Consider the following 16,041-nt stretch of genomic DNA (forward strand, 5'->3'; position numbering starts at 1 on the left):
TTCTTTATTTTTTTTAAAATATATTTTTTGATATTTTAACCTGAATCAAGTGTTCTATATGTGAAAAGAAATATTTTTCTTTGCTAAAGAGAGAATAATGGCTGAAAAAGGGAAAGAAGTCATATCAGGAGGCACGCACACATCGCACCCCGTAACTCCCTATAATATTACCCTATAAATTTCAAACTCCGCCCAAAATTAGAATTTAATGTATGGAATAATTGTACCGAAGGATTTTTTTATATACCAATTAGTCGGCACACAATCTGCCAAAATATGTTTTGTTTACTAACCGGGAGGAGTTGTTTCAAGCTAAATATTCTCGGGGTAGGCATGTGATACATGGCGCAGTTGGTAAAGCTGTGTGGCAAGTTAGATTTGTTGTCCCGGGGGCCATGGGTTCGAAACCCTGCGAGGGTCGACATTCAAATTTTTTTCTTTTCTTCATTTTTTTTAAAACATATATTTTGATATTTTAACCTGAATCAAGTGTTCTATATGTGAAAAGAAATATTTTTCTTTGCTAAAGAGAGAATAATGGCTGAAAAAGAGAAAGAAGTCATATCAGGAGGCACGCACACATCGCACCCCGTAACTCCCTATAATATTACCCTATAAATTTCAAACTCCACCCTAAATTAGAATTTAATGTATTGAATAAATGTACCGAAGGATTTTTTTATATACCAATTAGTCGGCACACAATCTGCCAAAATATGTTTTGTTTACTTACCGGGAGGAGGTGTTTCAAGCTAAATATTCGCGGGCAGGCATGTGAATCATGGCGCAGTTGGTAAAGCTGTGTGGCAAGTTCGATTTGTTGTCCCGTTGGCCATGGGTTCGAAACCCTGCGAGGGTCGACATTCAAATTTTTTCTTTTTTTTTATATTATTTTTTTTTATATATTTTTTGATATTTTAACCTGAATCAAGTGTTCTGTATATAAAAAAAACTATTTTTGCTTAGGGAAATAGCGAATAATAACTAGAAAACGGATACATTTCGGATAATTTTTATTTATTTATTTATTTTAATTTATATTATTTTTTAACTTCTTTTCAATATTTTAAAGCGAATAAAGTGTTCTATATGTGACAAGAAATATTTTTCTTTGCTAAAGAGAGAATAATGGCTGAAAAAGGGACAGAAGTCATATCAGGAGGCACGCACACATCGCACCCCGTAACTCCCTATAATATTACCCTATAAATTTCAAACTCCACCCTAAATTAGAATTTAATGTATTGAATAAATGTACCGAAGGATTTTTTTATATACCAATTAGTCGGCCCACAATCTGCCAAAATATGTTTTGTTTACTAACCGGGAGGAGGTGTTTCAAGCTAAATATTCGCGGGCAGGCATGTGAATCATGGCGCAGTTGGTAAAGCTGTGTGGCAAGTTAGATTTGTTGTCCCGCTGGCCATGGGTTCGAAACCCTGCGAGGGTCGACATTCAAATTTTTTCCTTTTTTTATATTATTTTTTTTTATATATTTTTTGATATTTTAACCTGAATCAAGTGTTCTGTATATAAAAAAAACTATTTTTGCTTAGGGAAATAGCGAATAATAACTAGAAAACGGATACATTTCGGATAATTTTTATTTATTTATTTATTTTAATTTATATTATTTTTTTAACTTCTTTTCAATATTTTAAAGCGAATAAAGTGCTCTATATGTGAAAACAAATATTTTTCTTTGCTAAAGAGAGAATAATGGCTGAAAAAGGGACAGAAGTCATATCAGGAGGCACGCACACATCGCACCCCGTAACTCCCTATAATATTACCCTATAAATTTCAAACTCCACCCTAAATTAGAATTTAATGTATTGAATAAATGTACCGAAGGATTTTTTTATATACCAATTAGTCGGCCCACAATCTGCCAAAATATGTTTTGTTTACTAACCGGGAGGAGGTGTTTCAAGCTAAATATTCGCGGGCAGGCATGTGAATCATGGCGCAGTTGGTAAAGCTGTGTGGCAAGTTAGATTTGTTGTCCCGCTGGCCATGGGTTCGAAACCCTGCGAGGGTCGACATTCAAATTTTTTCCTTTTTTTATATTATTTTTTTTAATATATTTTTTGATATTTTAACCTGAATCAAGTGTTCTGTATATAAAAAAAACTATTTTTGCTTAGGGAAATAGCGAATAATAACTAGAAAACGGATACATTTCGGATGATTTTTATTTATTTATTTATTTTAATTTATATTATTTTTTTAACTTCTTTTCAATATTTTAAAGCGAATAAAGTGCTCTATATGTGAAAACAAATTTTTTTCTTTGCTAAAGAGAGAATAATGGCTGAAAAAGGGACAAAAGTCATATCAGGAGGCACGCACACATCGCACCCCGTAACTCCCTATAATATTACCCTATAAATTTCAAACTCCACCCTAAATTAGAATTTAATGTATTGAATAAATGTACCGAAGGATTTTTTTATATACCAATTAGTCGGCCCACAATCTGCCAAAATATGTTTTGTTTACTAACCGGGAGGAGGTGTTTCAAGCTAAATATTCGCGGGCAGGCATGTGAATCATGGCGCAGTTGGTAAAGCTGTGTGGCAAGTTAGATTTGTTGTCCCGCTGGCCAAGGGTTCGAAACCCTGCAATGGTCGACATTCAAATTTTTTCTTCTTTCTATATTATTTTTTTTTATATATTTTTTGATATTTTAACCTGAATCAAGTGTTCTGCATATAAAAAAAACTATTTTTGCTTAGGGAAATAGCGAATAATAACTAGAAAACGGATACATTTCGGATAATTTTTATTTATTTATTTATTTTAATTTATATTATTTTTTTAACTTCTTTTCAATATTTTAAAGCGAATAAAGTGCTCTATATGTGAAAAGAAATATTTTTCTTTGCTAAAGAGAGAATAATGGCTGAAAAAGGGAAAGAAGTCATATCAGGAGGCACGCACACATCACACCCCGTAACTCCCTATAATATTACCCTATAAATTTCAAACTCCACCCTAAATTAGAATTTAATGTATTGAATAAATGTACCGAAGGATTTTTTTATATACCAATTAGTCGGCCGACAATCTGCCAAAATATGTTTTGTTTACTAACCGGGAGGAGGTGTTTCAAGCTAAATATTCTCGGGGTAGGCATGTGATACATGGCGCAGTTGGTAAAGCTGTGTGGCAAGTTAGATTTGTTGTCCCGGGGGCCATGGGTTCGAAACCCTGCGACGGTCGACATTCAAATTTTTTTCTTTTCTTTATTTTTTTTAAAATATATTTTTTGATATTTTAACCTGAATCAAGTGTTCTATATGTGAAAAGAAATATTTTTCTTTGCTAAAGAGAGAATAATGGCTGAAAAAGGGAAAGAAGTCATATCAGGAGGCACGCACACATCGCACCCCGTAACTCCCTATAATATTACCCTATAAATTTCAAACTCCACCCTAAATTAGAATTTAATGTATTGAATAAATGTACCGAAGGATTTTTTTATATACCAATTAGTCGGCCCACAATCTGCCAAAATATGTTTTGTTTACTAACCGGGAGGAGGTGTTTCAAGCTAAATATTCGCGGGCGGGCATGTGAATCATGGCGCAGTTGGTAAAGCTGTGTGGCAAGTTAGATTTGTTGTCCCGGGGGCCATGGGTTCGAAACCCTGCGAGGGTCGACATTCAGATTTTTTTCTTTTCTTCATTTTTTTTAAAACATATATTTTGATATTTTAACCTGAATCAAGTGTTCTATATGTGAAAAGAAATATTTTTCTTTGCTAAAGAGAGAATAATGGCTGAAAAAGGGAAAGAAGTCATATCAGGAGGCACGCACACATCGCACCCCGTAACTCCCTATAATATTAACCCATAAATTTCAAACTCCACCCTAAATTAGAATTTAATGCATTGAATAAATGTACCGAAGGATTTTTTTATATACCAATTAGTCGGCCCACAATCTGCCAAAATATGTTTTGTTTACTAACCGGGAGGAGGTGTTTCAAGCTAATTATTCGCGGGCAGGCATGTGAATCATGGCGCAGTTGGTAAAGCTGTGTGGCAAGTAAGATTTGTTGTCCCGTTGGCCATGGGTTCGAAACCCTGCGAGGGTCGACATTCAAATTTTGTCTTTTTTTTATATTATTTTTTTTATATATTTTTTGATATTTTAACCTGAATCAAGTGTTCTGTATATAAAAAAAACTATTTTTGCTTAGGGAAATAGCGAATAATAACTAGAAAACGGATACATTTCGGATAATTTTTATTTATTTATTTATTTTAATTTATATTATTTTTTAACTTCTTTTCAATATTTTAAAGCGAATAAAGTGTTCTATATGTGAAAAGAAATATTTTTCTTTGCTAAAGAGAGAATAATGGCTGAAAAAGGGACAGAAGTCATATCAGGAGGCACGCACACATCGCACCCCGTAACTCCCTATAATATTACCCTATAAATTTCAAACTCCACCCTAAATTAGAATTTAATGTATTGAATAAATGTACCGAAGGATTTTTTTATATACCAATTAGTCGGCCCACAATCTGCCAAAATATGTTTTGTTTACTAACCGGGAGGAGGTGTTTCAAGCTAAATATTCGCGGGCAGGCATGTGAATCATGGCGCAGTTGGTAAAGCTGTGTGGCAAGTTAGATTTGTTGTCCCGCTGGCCAAGGGTTCGAAACCCTGCAAGGGTCGACATTCAAATTTTTTCTTCTTTCTATATTATTTTTTTTTATATATTTTTTGATATTTTAACCTGAATCAAGTGTTCTGCATATAAAAAAAACTATTTTTGCTTAGGGAAATAGCGAATAATAACTAGAAAACGGATACATTTCGGATAATTTTTATTTATTTATTTATTTTAATTTATATTATTTTTTTAACTTCTTTTCAATATTTTAAAGCGAATAAAGTGCTCTATATGTGAAAAGAAATATTTTTCTTTGCTAAAGAGAGAATAATGGCTGAAAAAGGGAAAGAAGTCATATCAGGAGGCACGCACACATCACACCCCGTAACTCCCTATAATATTACCCTATAAATTTCAAACTCCACCCTAAATTAGAATTTAATGTATTGAATAAATGTACCGAAGGATTTTTTTATATACCAATTAGTCGGCCGACAATCTGCCAAAATATGTTTTGTTTACTAACCGGGAGGAGGTGTTTCAAGCTAAATATTCTCGGGGTAGGCATGTGATACATGGCGCAGTTGGTAAAGCTGTGTGGCAAGTTAGATTTGTTGTCCCGGGGGCCATGGGTTCGAAACCCTGCGACGGTCGACATTCAAATTTTTTTCTTTTCTTTATTTTTTTTAAAATATATTTTTTGATATTTTAACCTGAATCAAGTGTTCTATATGTGAAAAGAAATATTTTTCTTTGCTAAAGAGAGAATAATGGCTGAAAAAGGGAAAGAAGTCATATCAGGAGGCACGCACACATCGCACCCCGTAACTCCCTATAATATTACCCTATAAATTTCAAACTCCACCCTAAATTAGAATTTAATGTATTGAATAAATGTACCGAAGGATTTTTTTATATACCAATTAGTCGGCCCACAATCTGCCAAAATATGTTTTGTTTACTAACCGGGAGGAGGTGTTTCAAGCTAAATATTCGCGGGCAGGCATGTGAATCATGGCGCAGTTGGTAAAGCTGTGTGGCAAGTTAGATTTGTTGTCCCGCTGGCCATGGGTTCGAAACCCTGCGAGGGTCGACATTCAAATTTTTTCCTTTTTTTATATTATTTTCTTTTATATATTTTTTGATATTTTAACCTGAATCAAGTGTTCTGTATATAAAAAAAACTATTTTTGCTTAGGGAAATAGCGAATAATAACTAGAAAACGGATACATTTCGGATAATTTTTATTTATTTATTTATTTTAATTTATATTATTTTTTTAACTTCTTTTCAATATTTTAAAGCGAATAAAGTGCTCTATATGTGAAAACAAATATTTTTCTTTGCTAAAGAGAGAATAATGGCTGAAAAAGGGACAGAAGTCATATCAGGAGGCACGCACACATCGCACCCCGTAACTCCCTATAATATTACCCTATAAATTTCAAACTCCACCCTAAATTAGAATTTAATGTATTGAATAAATGTACCGAAGGATTTTTTTATATACCAATTAGTCGGCCCACAATCTGCCAAAATATGTTTTGTTTACTAACCGGGAGGAGGTGTTTCAAGCTAAATATTCGCGGGCAGGCATGTGAATCATGGCGCAGTTGGTAAAGCTGTGTGGCAAGTTAGATTTGTTGTCCCGCTGGCCATGGGTTCGAAACCCTGCGAGGGTCGACATTCAAATTTTTTCCTTTTTTTATATTATTTTTTTTAATATATTTTTTGATATTTTAACCTGAATCAAGTGTTCTGTATATAAAAAAAACTATTTTTGCTTAGGGAAATAGCGAATAATAACTAGAAAACGGATACATTTCGGATGATTTTTATTTATTTATTTATTTTAATTTATATTATTTTTTTAACTTCTTTTCAATATTTTAAAGCGAATAAAGTGCTCTATATGTGAAAACAAATTTTTTTCTTTGCTAAAGAGAGAATAATGGCTGAAAAAGGGACAAAAGTCATATCAGGAGGCACGCACACATCGCACCCCGTAACTCCCTATAATATTACCCTATAAATTTCAAACTCCACCCTAAATTAGAATTTAATGTATTGAATAAATGTACCGAAGGATTTTTTTATATACCAATTAGTCGGCCCACAATCTGCCAAAATATGTTTTGTTTACTAACCGGGAGGAGGTGTTTCAAGCTAAATATTCGCGGGCAGGCATGTGAATCATGGCGCAGTTGGTAAAGCTGTGTGGCAAGTTAGATTTGTTGTCCCGCTGGCCAAGGGTTCGAAACCCTGCAAGGGTCGACATTCAAATTTTTTCTTCTTTCTATATTATTTTTTTTTATATATTTTTTGATATTTTAACCTGAATCAAGTGTTCTGCATATAAAAAAAACTATTTTTGCTTAGGGAAATAGCGAATAATAACTAGAAAACGGATACATTTCGGATAATTTTTATTTATTTATTTATTTTAATTTATATTATTTTTTTAACTTCTTTTCAATATTTTAAAGCGAATAAAGTGCTCTATATGTGAAAAGAAATATTTTTCTTTGCTAAAGAGAGAATAATGGCTGAAAAAGGGAAAGAAGTCATATCAGGAGGCACGCACACATCACACCCCGTAACTCCCTATAATATTACCCTATAAATTTCAAACTCCACCCTAAATTAGAATTTAATGTATTGAATAAATGTACCGAAGGATTTTTTTATATACCAATTAGTCGGCCGACAATCTGCCAAAATATGTTTTGTTTACTAACCGGGAGGAGGTGTTTCAAGCTAAATATTCTCGGGGTAGGCATGTGATACATGGCGCAGTTGGTAAAGCTGTGTGGCAAGTTAGATTTGTTGTCCCGGGGGCCATGGGTTCGAAACCCTGCGACGGTCGACATTCAAATTTTTTTCTTTTCTTTATTTTTTTTAAAATATATTTTTTGATATTTTAACCTGAATCAAGTGTTCTATATGTGAAAAGAAATATTTTTCTTTGCTAAAGAGAGAATAATGGCTGAAAAAGGGAAAGAAGTCATATCAGGAGGCACGCACACATCGCACCCCGTAACTCCCTATAATATTACCCTATAAATTTCAAACTCCACCCTAAATTAGAATTTAATGTATTGAATAAATGTACCGAAGGATTTTTTTATATACCAATTAGTCGGCCCACAATCTGCCAAAATATGTTTTGTTTACTAACCGGGAGGAGGTGTTTCAAGCTAAATATTCGCGGGCGGGCATGTGAATCATGGCGCAGTTGGTAAAGCTGTGTGGCAAGTTAGATTTGTTGTCCCGGGGGCCATGGGTTCGAAACCCTGCGAGGGTCGACATTCAGATTTTTTTCTTTTCTTCATTTTTTTTAAAACATATATTTTGATATTTTAACCTGAATCAAGTGTTCTATATGTGAAAAGAAATATTTTTCTTTGCTAAAGAGAGAATAATGGCTGAAAAAGGGAAAGAAGTCATATCAGGAGGCACGCACACATCGCACCCCGTAACTCCCTATAATATTAACCCATAAATTTCAAACTCCACCCTAAATTAGAATTTAATGCATTGAATAAATGTACCGAAGGATTTTTTTATATACCAATTAGTCGGCCCACAATCTGCCAAAATATGTTTTGTTTACTAACCGGGAGGAGGTGTTTCAAGCTAATTATTCGCGGGCAGGCATGTGAATCATGGCGCAGTTGGTAAAGCTGTGTGGCAAGTAAGATTTGTTGTCCCGTTGGCCATGGGTTCGAAACCCTGCGAGGGTCAACATTCAAATTTTGTCTTTTTTTTATATTATTTTTTTTATATATTTTTTGATATTTTAACCTGAATCAAGTGTTCTGTATATAAAAAAAACTATTTTTGCTTAGGGAAATAGCGAATAATAACTAGAAAACGGATACATTTCGGATAATTTTTATTTATTTATTTATTTTAATTTATATTATTTTTTAACTTCTTTTCAATATTTTAAAGCGAATAAAGTGTTCTATATGTGAAAAGAAATATTTTTCTTTGCTAAAGAGAGAATAATGGCTGAAAAAGGGACAGAAGTCATATCAGGAGGCACGCACACATCGCACCCCGTAACTCCCTATAATATTACCCTATAAATTTCAAACTCCACCCTAAATTAGAATTTAATGTATTGAATAAATGTACCGAAGGATTTTTTTATATACCAATTAGTCGGCCCACAATCTGCCAAAATATGTTTTGTTTACTAACCGGGAGGAGGTGTTTCAAGCTAAATATTCGCGGGCAGGCATGTGAATCATGGCGCAGTTGGTAAAGCTGTGTGGCAAGTTAGATTTGTTGTCCCGCTGGCCAAGGGTTCGAAACCCTGCAAGGGTCGACATTCAAATTTTTTCTTCTTTCTATATTATTTTTTTTATATATTTTTTGATATTTTAACCTGAATCAAGTGTTCTGCATATAAAAAAAACTATTTTTGCTTAGGGAAATAGCGAATAATAACTAGAAAACGGATACATTTCGGATAATTTTTATTTATTTATTTATTTTAATTTATATTATTTTTTTAACTTCTTTTCAATATTTTAAAGCGAATAAAGTGCTCTATATGTGAAAAGAAATATTTTTCTTTGCTAAAGAGAGAATAATGGCTGAAAAAGGGAAAGAAGTCATATCAGGAGGCACGCACACATCACACCCCGTAACTCCCTATAATATTACCCTATAAATTTCAAACTCCACCCTAAATTAGAATTTAATGTATTGAATAAATGTACCGAAGGATTTTTTTATATACCAATTAGTCGGCCGACAATCTGCCAAAATATGTTTTGTTTACTAACCGGGAGGAGGTGTTTCAAGCTAAATATTCTCGGGGTAGGCATGTGATACATGGCGCAGTTGGTAAAGCTGTGTGGCAAGTTAGATTTGTTGTCCCGGGGGCCATGGGTTCGAAACCCTGCGACGGTCGACATTCAAATTTTTTTCTTTTCTTTATTTTTTTTAAAATATATTTTTTGATATTTTAACCTGAATCAAGTGTTCTATATGTGAAAAGAAATATTTTTCTTTGCTAAAGAGAGAATAATGGCTGAAAAAGGGAAAGAAGTCATATCAGGAGGCACGCACACATCGCACCCCGTAACTCCCTATAATATTACCCTATAAATTTCAAACTCCACCCTAAATTAGAATTTAATGTATTGAATAAATGTACCGAAGGATTTTTTTATATTCCAATTAGTCGGCCCACAATCTGCCAAAATATGTTTTGTTTACTAACCGGGAGGAGGTGTTTCAAGCTAAATATTCGCGGGCGGGCATGTGAATCATGGCGCAGTTGGTGAAGCTGTGTGGCAAGTTAGATTTGTTGTCCCGGGGGCCATGGGTTCGAAACCCTGCGAGGGTCGACATTCAGATTTTTTTCTTTTCTTCATTTTTTTTAAAACATATATTTTGATATTTTAACCTGAATCAAGTGTTCTATATGTGAAAAGAAATATTTTTCTTTGCTAAAGAGAGAATAATGGCTGAAAAAGGGAAAGAAGTCATATCAGGAGGCACGCACACATCGCACCCCGTAACTCCCTATAATATTAACCCATAAATTTCAAACTCCACCCTAAATTAGAATTTAATGCATTGAATAAATGTACCGAAGGATTTTTTTATATACCAATTAGTCGGCCCACAATCTGCCAAAATATGTTTTGTTTACTAACCGGGAGGAGGTGTTTCAAGCTAATTATTCGCGGGCAGGCATGTGAATCATGGCGCAGTTGGTAAAGCTGTGTGGCAAGTAAGATTTGTTGTCCCGTTGGCCATGGGTTCGAAACCCTGCGAGGGTCGACATTCAAATTTTGTCTTTTTTTTATATTATTTTTTTTATATATTTTTTGATATTTTAACCTGAATCAAGTGTTCTGTATATAAAAAAAACTATTTTTGCTTAGGGAAATAGCGAATAATAACTAGAAAACGGATACATTTCGGATAATTTTTATTTATTTATTTATTTTAATTTATATTATTTTTTAACTTCTTTTCAATATTTTAAAGCGAATAAAGTGTTCTATATGTGAAAAGAAATATTTTTCTTTGCTAAAGAGAGAATAATGGCTGAAAAAGGGACAGAAGTCATATCAGGAGGCACGCACACATCGCACCCCGTAACTCCCTATAATATTACCCTATAAATTTCAAACTCCACCCTAAATTAGAATTTAATGTATTGAATAAATGTACCGAAGGATTTTTTTATATACCAATTAGTCGGCCCACAATCTGCCAAAATATGTTTTGTTTACTTACCGGGAGGAGGTGTTTCAAGCTAAATATTCGCGGGCAGGCATGTGAATCATGGCGCAGTTGGTAAAGCTGTGTGGCAAGTTAGATTTGTTGTCCCGGGGGCCATGGGTTCGAAACCCTGCGAGGGTCGACATTCAAATTTTTTTTTTCTTTATTTTTTTTAAAATATATTTTTTGATATTTTAACCTGAATCAAGTGTTCTATATGTGAAAAGAAATATTTTTCTTTGCTAAAGAGAGAATAATGGCTGAAAAAGGGAAAGAAGTCATATCAGGAGGCACGCACACATCGCACCCCGTAACTCCCTATAATATTACCCTATAAATTTCAAACTCCACCCTAAATTAGAATTTAATGTATTGAATAAATGTACCGAAGGATTTTTTTATATACCAATTAGTCGGCCCACAATCTGCCAAAATATGTTTTGTTTACTAACCGGGAGGAGGTGTTTCAAGCTAAATATTCGCGGGCAGGCATGTGAATCATGGCGCAGTTGGTAAAGCTGTGTGGCAAGTTAGATTTGTTGTCCCGCTGGCCATGGGTTCGAAACCCTGCGAGGGTCGACATTCAAATTTTTTCTTCTTTTTATATTATTTTTTTTTATATATTTTTGATATTTTAACCTGAATCAAGTGTTCTGTATATAAAAAAAACTATTTTTGCTTAGGGAAATAGCGAATAATAACTAGAAAACGGATACATTTCGGATAATTTTTATTTATTTATTTATTTTAATTTATATTATTTTTTTAACTTCTTTTCAATATTTTAAAGCGAATAAAGTGCTCTATATGTGAAAAGAAATATTTTTCTTTGCTAAAGAGAGAATAATGGCTGAAAAAGGGACAAAAGTCATATCAGGAGGCACGCACACATCACACCCCGTAACTCCCTATAATAGTACCCTATAAATTTCAAACTCCACCCTAAATTAGAATTTAATGTATTGAATAAATGTACCGAAGGATTTTTTTATATACCAATTAGTCGGCCGACAATCTGCCAAAATATGTTTTGTTTACTAACCGGGAGGAGGTGTTTCAAGCTAAATATTCTCGGGGTAGGCATGTGATACATGGCGCTGTTGGTAAAGCTGTGTGGCAAGTTAGATTTGTTGTCCCGGGGGCCATGGGTTCGAAACCCTGCGAGGGTCGACATTCAAATTTTTTTCTTTTCTTTATTTTTCTTAAAATATATTTTTTGATATTTTAACCTGAATCAAGTGTTCTATATGTGAAAAGAAATATTTTTCTTTGCTAAAGAGAGAATAATGGCTGAAAAAGGGAAAGAAGTCATATCAGGAGGCACGCACACATCGCACCCCGTAACTCCCTATAATATTACCCTATAAATTTCAAACTCCGCCCAAAATTAGAATTTAATGTATGGAATAATTGTACCAAAGGATTTTTTTATATACCAATTAGTCGGCCCACAATCTGCCAAAATATGTTTTGTTTACTAACCGGGAGGAGGTGTTTCAAGCTAAATATTCGCGGGCGGGCATGTGAATCATGGCGCAGTTGGTAAAGCTGTGTGGCAAGTTAGATTTGTTGTCCCGGGGGCCATGGGTTCGAAACCCTGCGAGGGTCGACATTCAGATTTTTTTCTTTTCTTCATTTTTTTTAAAACATATATTTTGATATTTTAACCTGAATCAAGTGTTCTATATGTGAAAAGAAATATTTTTCTTTGCTAAAGAGAGAATAATGGCTGAAAAAGGGAAAGAAGTCATATCAGGAGGCACGCACACATCGCACCCCGTAACTCCCTATAATATTAACCCATAAATTTCAAACTCCACCCTAAATTAGAATTTAATGCATTGAATAAATGTACCGAAGGATTTTTTTATATACCAATTAGTCGGCCCACAATCTGCCAAAATATGTTTTGTTTACTAACCGGGAGGAGGTGTTTCAAGCTAATTATTCGCGGGCAGGCATGTGAATCATGGCGCAGTTGGTAAAGCTGTGTGGCAAGTAAGATTTGTTGTCCCGTTGGCCATGGGTTCGAAACCCTGCGAGGGTCGACATTCAAATTTTGTCTTTTTTTTATATTATTTTTTTTATATATTTTTTGATATTTTAACCTGAATCAAGTGTTCTGTATATAAAAAAAACTATTTTTGCTTAGGGAAATAGCGAATAATAACTAGAAAACGGATACATTTCGGATAATTTTTATTTATTTATTTATTTTAATTTATATTATTTTTTAACTTCTTTTCAATATTTTAAAGCGAATAAAGTGTTCTATATGTGAAAAGAAATATTTTTCTTTGCTAAAGAGAGAATAATGGCTGAAAAAGGGACAGAAGTCATATCAGGAGGCACGCACACATCGCACCCCGTAACTCCCTATAATATTACCCTATAAATTTCAAACTCCACCCTAAATTAGAATTTAATGTATTGAATAAATGTACCGAAGGATTTTTTTATATACCAATTAGTCGGCCCACAATCTGCCAAAATATGTTTTGTTTACTTACCGGGAGGAGGTGTTTCAAGCTAAATATTCGCGGGCAGGCATGTGAATCATGGCGCAGTTGGTAAAGCTGTGTGGCAAGTTAGATTTGTTGTCCCGGGGGCCATGGGTTCGAAACCCTGCGAGGGTCGACATTCAAATTTTTTTTTTCTTTATTTTTTTTAAAATATATTTTTTGATATTTTAACCTGAATCAAGTGTTCTATATGTGAAAAGAAATATTTTTCTTTGCTAAAGAGAGAATAATGGCTGAAAAAGGGAAAGAAGTCATATCAGGAGGCACGCACACATCGCACCCCGTAACTCCCTATAATATTACCCTATAAATTTCAAACTCCACCCTAAATTAGAATTTAATGTATTGAATAAATGTACCGAAGGATTTTTTTATATACCAATTAGTCGGCCCACAATCTGCCAAAATATGTTTTGTTTACTAACCGGGAGGAGGTGTTTCAAGCTAAATATTCGCGGGCAGGCATGTGAATCATGGCGCAGTTGGTAAAGCTGTGTGGCAAGTTAGATTTGTTGTCCCGCTGGCCATGGGTTCGAAACCCTGCGAGGGTCGACATTCAAATTTTTTCTTCTTTTTATATTATTTTTTTTTATATATTTTTGATATTTTAACCTGAATCAAGTGTTCTGTATATAAAAAAAACTATTTTTGCTTAGGGAAATAGCGAATAATAACTAGAAAACGGATACATTTCGGATAATTTTTATTTATTTATTTATTTTAATTTATATTATTTTTTTAACTTCTTTTCAATATTTTAAAGCGAATAAAGTGCTCTATATGTGAAAAGAAATATTTTTCTTTGCTAAAGAGAGAATAATGGCTGAAAAAGGGACAAAAGTCATATCAGGAGGCACGCACACATCACACCCCGTAACTCCCTATAATATTACCCTATAAATTTCAAACTCCACCCTAAATTAGAATTTAATGTATTGAATAAATGTACCGAAGGATTTTTTTATATACCAATTAGTCGGCCGACAATCTGCCAAAATATGTTTTGTTTACTAACCGGGAGGAGGTGTTTCAAGCTAAATATTCTCGGGGTAGGCATGTGATACATGGCGCTGTTGGTAAAGCTGTGTGGCAAGTTAGATTTGTTGTCCCGGGGGCCATGGGTTCGAAACCCTGCGAGGGTCGACATTCAAATTTTTTTCTTTTCTTTATTTTTCTTAAAATATATTTTTTGATATTTTAACCTGAATCAAGTGTTCTATATGTGAAAAGAAATATTTTTCTTTGCTAAAGAGAGAATAATGGCTGAAAAAGGGAAAGAAGTCATATCAGGAGGCACGCACACATCGCACCCCGTAACTCCCTATAATATTACCCTATAAATTTCAAACTCCGCCCAAAATTAGAATTTAATGTATGGAATAATTGTACCAAAGGATTTTTTTATATACCAATTAGTCGGCACACAATCTGCCAAAATATGTTTTGTTTACTAACCGGGAGGAGGTGTTTCAAGCTAAATATTCTCTGGGTAGGCATGTGATACATGGCGCAGTTGGTAAAGCTGTGTGGCAAGTTAGATTTGTTGTCCCGGGGGCCATGGGTTCGAAACCCTGCGAGGGTCGACATTCAAATTTTTTTCTTTTCTTTATTTTTTTTAAAATATATTTTTTGATATTTTAACCTGAATCAAGTGTTCTATATGTGAAAAGAAATATTTTTCTTTGCTAAAGAGAGAATAATGGCTGAAAAAGGGAAAGAAGTCATGTCAGGAGACACGCACACATCGCACCCCGTAACTACCTATAATATTACCCTATAAATTTCAAACTCCGCCCAAAATTAGAATTTAATGTATGGAATAATTGTACCGAAGGATTTTTTTATATACCAATTAGTCGGCACACAATCTGCCAAAATATGTTTTGTTTACTAACCGGGAGGAGGTGTTTCAAGCTAAATATTCTCGGGGTAGGCATGTGATACATGGCGCAGTTGGTAAAGCTGTGTGGCAAGTTAGATTTGTTGTCCCGGGGGCTATGGGTTCGAAACCCTGCGAAGGTCGATATTCAAATTTTTTCTTTTCTTTATATTATTTCTTTAAATATATTTCGTGATATTTTAGCGTGAATCAAGTGTTCTGTATATAAAAAAAAAACTATTTTTTCTTTGGGAAATTGCGAATAATAGCTAATAATCGGATAAATTTCGGATAATTTTTATTTATTTATTTATTTAAATTTATATTATCTTTTTAACTACTTTTCAATATTTTAAAAGCGAATAAAGTGTAATAATATAATTTAAAATAAACAAAAAAAAGAAAGAAAATTTATTGAAAAATTGTCCGTCCTTGGGATTCGCACCCAGGACCCCTCCCTCCAGCAACCAACTTGCTTGTCTGATGGCCTTCCTTCCTGTCCACGTGAAGGCTACCGCAGTTTCACTTCAAAAGCTCTCTCCTCTCTTCTTCGTAATATACCTTGAGGGGCCTACTTTGACCCCCCTAATTGGCCTATAAAAATTCTCTTCGGGGAATATTCAGAACCCTCCTGAATATCGAAAAACACATTAAAAAAATAATATAATTTAAAATAAACTTAAAAAAATAAGAAAATTTTTTGAATTTTTTTTGTCTTAATCGATGAGCAAACATACGGAATCTAATATATGTGAATCGC

The sequence above is a fragment of the Parasteatoda tepidariorum genome, chromosome 2, assembly GCF_982258835.1.
Source record: "Parasteatoda tepidariorum strain Cologne lab strain chromosome 2, Ptep-v5.0, whole genome shotgun sequence".
Classification (NCBI taxonomy): Eukaryota; Metazoa; Arthropoda; class Arachnida; order Araneae; family Theridiidae; genus Parasteatoda; species Parasteatoda tepidariorum.